This window comes from Hippocampus bargibanti, linkage group LG02 (assembly GCF_051943395.1).
Source record: "Hippocampus bargibanti isolate YZ-2025 linkage group LG02, ASM5194339v1, whole genome shotgun sequence".
Lineage (NCBI taxonomy): Eukaryota > Metazoa > Chordata > Actinopteri > Syngnathiformes > Syngnathidae > Hippocampus > Hippocampus bargibanti.
In genome coordinates this window covers 36136723-36144648 of record NC_142735.1, presented here as the reverse complement: position 1 = coordinate 36144648, position 7926 = coordinate 36136723, and positions in this window count along the sequence as shown.

Sequence of the window (7926 nt, the reverse complement as noted above, 5' to 3'; positions counted from 1 at the left end):
ATTTCCATACATGTGAGGTCTAACAATTTGGATCGGGAGACTCCGGATTTTGACCACAATACTCATTTTATAAAGCAAATGTAAACACAGTTCATTGGTAGGGTGAATCAAAAGAAAATGTAAAAAAAAACACACAAAAAATATACTAAGTGAATACGTCTGTGTAAGCTCTCAGTCGTACAGGAGTGGTCCATCGATGAGAAGGTTTCTTCAGCCATCATCTGTACTTCTTTCAAGTCTGACTGGTCGATGTGGGGCCGATACGACCAGTCAGACTTTAGTTCGCTGACGAAGCCTCTTGGATAGGAGGCGAAACGTCCGAAACCTTCACATTTGTACAGATGACGGCTGAAGAAACCTTCTCATCGATACTAAGTGAATGTATAAAGAAACAATGTTCAACAAAATGTCAGAATGTATGATTTAAAATGACTTTGTGATAGTACTCAGCGTTAACATGAATGTTTTTCGGTTCCTCATGATTGGTAAAAATCCAGCCAAACGATCGGAATGAAAGTCAACTTGGTCCATACGCGAAGTTACTGCTAGTTAGCCTGCACACGGCTCATTAGCTTCCACACTTGCTATCTGCAATCTACTTGTCGCAGAAGTATGTCGATGCTAACGTTAACATGGGGCTTGTTAAAATGTCACTGACATTCGACTGTTTCATCGATGGTATTGTTTCATTGCAAATTACAATCAGAACCTTTTCTCTCCATAAAGGCGAATGAATCCTGCGGTGCATTCAAGTTGAAGTGTATGTACTTGGTTTTTACTCGTCGGGCTCATTTAAAGGGGCGTTTACCTCTTTCTACTGACGGCCAGTGTCATCCAATCAAAATTGCGCTTCTGCCAACTGCAGCCCCAACAGAAAAATGAAACGAAAAAAGCGAGAATAGGTATTTAGTTTTATCAGCGAGCCATATGCAATCATCAAAAGAGCCATGTATGGCTCGTGAGCCAAAGGTTCCCGACCCCTGCCTTACATTATTTGCCGTGTAATCCACCCATCCATCCATCCAACTATCCATCCATCCAACCATCCATCATTCACCCATCCACCCATCCATCCATCCATCCATCCATCCATCCACCCATCCACTCATCCACCCATCTACCCTGTAAAATCCCCTATCGAGTAACATCGGAAGCTGTAAAGTGCCAGCTGGCCTACTTTGTCTCTCAACCTCAGGTTAGAGTTAGACCAAGTGCTCCCCCTACTGCAGTCCAAACACATTACACCAACTTAAAAAAAACCCGGACCTTGCACAAGGTCGGATCATTTCTCAATTTCCGGTTGTCCACACGTCTGCAACACTGCATTGAGTCAAAACGTACACCCCCGACAATCACACGTGTATGATTCACGCTGTGTGACTCTGCAGATGATCACAACCCCACGAGATGAGAAATAATGGGAAATAGATTGTGTATTGTATTGTATTGTATTGTATATGTTTGTCTAAGTCGCATCAGGTCAGTCGTGCAGTCAGTCGTCACAGCTTAGGCACGTTTGCACAGGAATCGGGTGGGAAGGCGTTGGGAGTGCAACCTTGCTGAGTGCTGGTCCTGAAATAATATTTGGAAGCACACATTTTCAATATTAAGCCTGGCAAACGCAATACGGTGATACCTCAGCTTACGAACTGAATTGTTCCCAGACAGAGTGTGTAAGGTGAAAGGTGTGTAAACCAAAAATTAATTTCCCATAGGAAACCATTAAAATGAGAATAATCCGTTCCCAGCTCCCCATAAAACATCATTTTCTACGAAATAAGCCTTAAAACGACACAGAATATACCTTATTTTATGTATAATAAATGTGCTATTGTATTGTAATTAAAGAAATAAACTGTACGGTATAATACATTCATTTGATTGACCTTTGTGATGGTCGTTGATGTAGTTGCCTCTTGATTATATCCGAATGAAGTTGCCGTGCTTTCTTGGCGATAATACCCTCACTCACACGGTCCCCTGCAAGCTGATTTTCATTCATCTAAATCAACAGAAGTTTTTCAACCTCTTGTTATCAGTTTTTCTGTAGGTGAGCAGCGGCAGCCACACGCGCCAGCGTTCACTCAACCCGGAAGTAACTCAAATAATAGCTATCTAGCCAATAGATAGCTAATAGCTAGCCAGCTAGATAGATAGCCAGGCAGCTAGATAGCTATGTAGCCAATAGATAGCCAGCTATATAGCCGGCCAGGGTGCTAGATAGCAAATAGCTAGCTAGCGAGATAGCCAGCTAGATAGCCAGATAGCTAGATAAATAAATCAAGAAATATTCACCCTCAATGCGGATTTCATACCATTGCCCTCCTGATTTATTCGACTTCCGATGAGACGACTGGATATTGACTTGACTTTATTGCCGGTGTGTGTGTTTTTTTCTGTCTGGAGTTATATGAGCTTGAAATGAGGGCCGCCGTCCAAAATACAATGCAATACATAAATATTAGATTATATAGCGCTTTAACAACAGCTGAAGCTGGAACAAAGCGCGTACATGGAAAAAAGGAAATGCTGCCCCCTCGTGGAATGAAAAAAAAACATTACCAGAGGTCTGACCAGCGCTTTATCGACACCCCCGTGAGAAAAAACCAAAATCGAAGAAATTCGGGAATGTGTGTGTAAGCTCTTAGTCGTACAGGAGTGGTCCATCGTCTGGACAGTAGGGATATATAAATAGGGCCAAAACTACCAGCAAAAAAAAATGTTTGCTGACAAAGCCTCTTGGATAAGAAGCAAAATGTCCGACACTTTCAAAGAAGTACAGATGACGGCTGAAGAAACATTTTCATCGCAATTTGCGAATAAATTCGGGAATGGCGGTGAATGAGTTAAGAGTCACATGATGTGTGTGTGAAAGCAAGTTAAGCAAAGAAGAACTGGAGAGAAGGAGGTTGTAATCATGAAATATGATGAGGCGCCCGAGAGCAAAGTGCACCTAAGCGCTGTTTCACCCTCCTTCTTAGCTCTCACAAGCACATGCTATCAATTAATATACAAGTGGTGTCTCATCCCGTGTCCCGCGCTTGAGCTAATTGAAGAGTAACCTCTTGTTATCAGTTTTTCTGTAGGTGAGCAGCGGCAGCCACACGCGCCAGCGTTCACTTAACCGGAAGTTTTCAGTATCTGATTGGTAAAAATCCAGCCAAACGATCGGAATGAAAGTCAACTTGGTCCATACGCGAAGTTACTGCTAGTTAGCCTGCACACGGCTCATTAGCTTCCACACTTGCTATCTGCAATCTACTTCTCGCAGAAGTATGTCGATGCTAACGTTAACATGGGGCTTGTTAAAATGTCACTGACATTCGACTGTTTCATCGATGGTATTGTTTCATTGCAAATTACAATCAGAACCTTTTCTCTCCATAAAGGCGAATGAATCCTGCGGTGCATTCAAGTTGAAGTGTATGTACTTGGTTTTTACTCGTCGGGCTCATTTAAAGGGGCGTTTACCTCTTTCTACTGACGGCCAGTGTCATCCAATCAAAATTGCGCTTTCTGCCAACTGCAGCCCCAACAGAAAAATGAAACGAAAAAAGCGAGAATATGTATTTAGTTTTATCAGCGAGCCATATGCAATCATCAAAAGAGCCATGTATGGCTCGTGAGCCAAAGGTTCCCGACCCCTGCCTTACATTATTTGCCGTGTAATCCACCCATCCATCCACCCAACCATCCATCCAACTATCCATCCATCCAACCATCCATCATTCACCCATCCACCCATCCACCCATCCATCCATCCATCCATCCATCCATCCATCCATCCATCCATCCATCCATCCACTCATCCACCCATCTACCCTGTAAAATCCCCTATCGAGTAACATCGGAAGCTGTAAAGTGCCAGCTGGCCTACTTTGTCTCTCAACCTCAGGTTAGAGTTAGACCAAGTGCTCCCCCTACTGCAGTCCAAACACACTACACCAACTTAAAAAAAAACCCGGACCTTGCACAAGGTCGGATCATTTCTCAATTTCCGGTTGTCCACACGTCTGCAACACTGCATTGAGTCAAAACGTACACCCCCGACAATCACACGTGTATGATTCACGCTGTGTGACTCTGCAGATGATCACAACCCCACGAGATGAGAAATAATGGGAAATAGATTGTGTATTGTATTGTATTGTATTGTATATGTTTGTCTAAGTCGCATCAGGTCAGTCGTGCAGTCAGTCGTCACAGCTTAGGCACGTTTGCACAGGAATCGGGTGGGAAGGCGTTGGGAGTGCAACCTTGCTGAGTGCTGGTCCTGAAATAATATTTGTAAGCACACATTTTCAATATTAAGCCTGGCAAACGCAATACGGTGATACCTCAGCTCACGAACTGAATTGGTTCCCAGACAGAGTGTGTAAGGTAAAAGGTGTGTAAACCAAAAATTAATTTCCCATAGGAAACCATTAAAATGAGAATAATCCGTTCCCAGCTCCCCATAAAACATCATTTTCTACGAAATAAGCCTTAAAACGACACAGAATATACCTTATTTTATGTATAATAAATGTGCTATTGTATTGTAATTAAAGAAATAAACTGTACGGTATAATACATTCGTTTGATTGACCTTTGTGATGGTCGTTGATGTAGTTGCCTCTTGATGAGTGAAGTTGCCGTGCTTTCTTGGCGATAATACCCTCACTCACACGGTCCCCTGCTAGCTGATTTTCATTCATCTAAATCAACAGAAGTTTTTCAACCTCTTGTTATCAGTTGTTCTGTAGGTGAGCAGCGGCAGCCACACGCGCCAGGGTTCACTCAACCCGGAAGTAACTCAAATAGATAGAGAGCTAGCTATCTAGCCAATAGATAGCTAATAGCTAGCCAGCTAGATAGATAGCCAGCCAGCTAGATAGCTATGTAGCCAATAGATAGCCAGCTATATAGCCGGCCAGGGTGCTAGATAGCAAATAGATAGCAAATAGCTAGCTAGCGAGATAGCCAGCTAGATAGCCGGATAGCTAGATAAATAAATCAAGAAATATTCACCCTCAATGCGGATTTCATACCATCGGCCTCCTGATTTATTCGACTTCCGATGAGACGACTGGATATTGACTTGACGTTATCGCCGGTGTGTGTGTTTTTTCTGTCTGGAGTTATATGAGCTTGAAATGAGGGCCGCCGTCCAAAATACAATGCAATACATACATATTACATTATATAGCGCTTTAACAACAGCTGAAGCTGGAACAAAGCGCGTACATGGAAAAAAGGAAATGCTGCCCCATCGTGGAATGAAAAAAAAAAACATTACCGGAGGTCTGACCAGCGCTTTATCGACACCCCCGCGAGAAAAAAACCAAAATCGAAGAAATTCTGGAATGTGTGTGTAAGCTCTTAGTCGTACAGGAGTGGTCCATCGTCTGGACAGTAGGGATATATAAATAGGACCAAAACTACCAGCAAAAAAAATGTTTGCTGACAAAGCCTCTTGGATAAGAAGCAAAATGTCCGACACTTTCAAAGAAGTACAGATGACGGCTGAAGAAACATTTTCATCGCAATTTGCGAATAAATTCGGGAATGGCGGTGAATGAGTTAAGAGTCACATGATGTGTGTGTGAAAGCAAGTTAAGCAAAGAAGAACTGGAGAGAAGGAGGTTGTAATCATGAAATATGATGAGGCGCCCGAGAGCAAAGTGCACCTAAGCGCTGTTTCACCCTCCTTCTTAGCTCTCACAAGCACATGCTATCAATTAATATACAAGTGGTGTCTCATCCCGTGTCCCGCGCTTGAGCTAATTGAAGAGTACTTCTCATGGAGACGTTGCCAGTTAACACACAAAAAAATAGGACAAGCATAGACGCAAATTTAGATCAGAATCAGAAAGCGTTTAAAAATGCCACAATGGGGAAATTTGCAATCTACAGCAGCGAAATTGAAAGACGATTGGGGGAGGGGGGGATTCGCCAAAAAATATGGCTTACGAATTGCTGTGTGTAAGGCGAAAAGTGTGTCTCCCAAAAATTAATTTCCCATAGGAAACCATTAAAATGAGAATAATCCGTTCCTTGTTCCCCATAAAACATTATGTTCTACTTTCTAATTTTCTAAGTCTTAAAACTACACAAAATATGCATTATTCTATGTATAATAAATGTGCTATGGTATTATAATTAAAGAAATAAACTACTGTATAATAAAGTGGTTTTATTTACCTTTGTGATGGTCATTGATGGAATGGATTGTCGGTTTCATCAGCATTAAACGCTTGATGAGGAACGTAACTTTCTTCTTTCACCATCTTCAGGAATGATCCCTTGTAGGTGCTTTCTCTGCCATAATTTTATCGGATAATTTTACGAGGCTTTAACCGAAGACTGGGGGCGGGGAATAGAGGACAAAAACAGTCGGCTGCCATTTTGTTGTTCGAAGAACGGGCTCGTTCGCAAACGACACATCACTTATTGTGGCGCTCCGTGTGTATCCCAAAAAAAGTTTGTATGCCAAGGTGAAATTTTCATAAATTTAACGTTCGTAAACCGAAAAGTTCATAAGCCAAGGGGTTCGTAAACCGAGGTATCACTGTAGTTTTCGGGAAACATATGGAGCGCCACAATGGCTGGCGGACTAGTTTTCCACACCCCACTTTCTTTGAGTGCAGACTTGGTTTGTTATCGAATGGAGTACTTTTGCTTTTCTGGGACCGAAAAAGACCCCACCACAGGCTAGTGTTAAGCCAAAAAAGACACAAAACAAAGTTACGGTCGAGAAGAAGAAGGGGATAATCGAGAAACACGAACGAGGTGTGCGTTTGTGTGACTTAGCGACCCAGTCCCAGTATGCTAAGTCGACCATTGCTACGTGTGGCTAAGGGTGTTTCTATGTTGTCTAAGCAACGGTCTCAAGCAATAGAAGCGGGTAAAAAACTTCTGCTGATTTGGATTAACAAAAATCAGCTAGCAGGGGACAGTGTGAGTGAGGGTATTATTGCTGAGAAAGCACGGCAACTTCACTCGGATATCACCAAGTGATCTCTCTGTGTCGTCATATTATTTGTTATTTTTGGGTTTTTTTTTTTTTTTTTTGGGCGTGTGAACACGAAGCGACTCCCCTCTCTCTCTCGGGCAATTGGCGTTTTCGTGTTTATTATGTTTGTTAAAGTCATTCTAAGTGCCTTGCACGCCTGGTCAGAGAGGACAGTAATTTCATCTGTGCTATATGTCATGCATATTAGCATATTTGACAATAAAGCTGACTTTGAAGACGACCATCACAAAGGTAAATAAAACCACTTTATTATACAGTACAGTTTATTTCTGTGATTACAATGCAAAAGCACGTTTATTATACATAAAGTAAGGTATATTTTGTGTAGTTTTAAGGCTTATTTCGTAGAAAATTATGTTTCATTGGCACCTAGGAACGGATTATTCTCATTTTAATGGTCTCCTATGGGAAATTAATGTTTGGAATATACACTTTTTGCCTTACACACACTTTCTGGGAACCAATGAAGTTCATAAGCCAAGGTATCACTTGCATTGTCTTTTTTGTGTAGTTATACAACAGCAACGTAAAGGCCTTACACTCTAAGTTTCATCCATATTTGACTTGTGCAGTAAAAAAAAGTATCGCGCAATAATCCTGACTGACTTTCAGGAATGAGTCATTGTTGAATTGTAATGCGCTAAAAAAGGGGGTGTGTGAGTGAGGCGAGGGGTGGTCGCTGACAAAAGCCAGCTATGAAATGTCATTTTCATTTGCGGAATGAGCTTTAGGTCGACACGGTGATAATAGAGAGAAGAAAATCCCCGAAAAGTGAGTTGGAAGAGCAGCAGAGGAGCGTCGAAAGCTTGGTCAGCAAGGTAAAAATGACAAACGGAACATTTAAATAGAAAAGACTCATGATTGTTTTTGTTATCGTTATTACCCAGAAGCCAAACTCGGTCTTTTCTGAC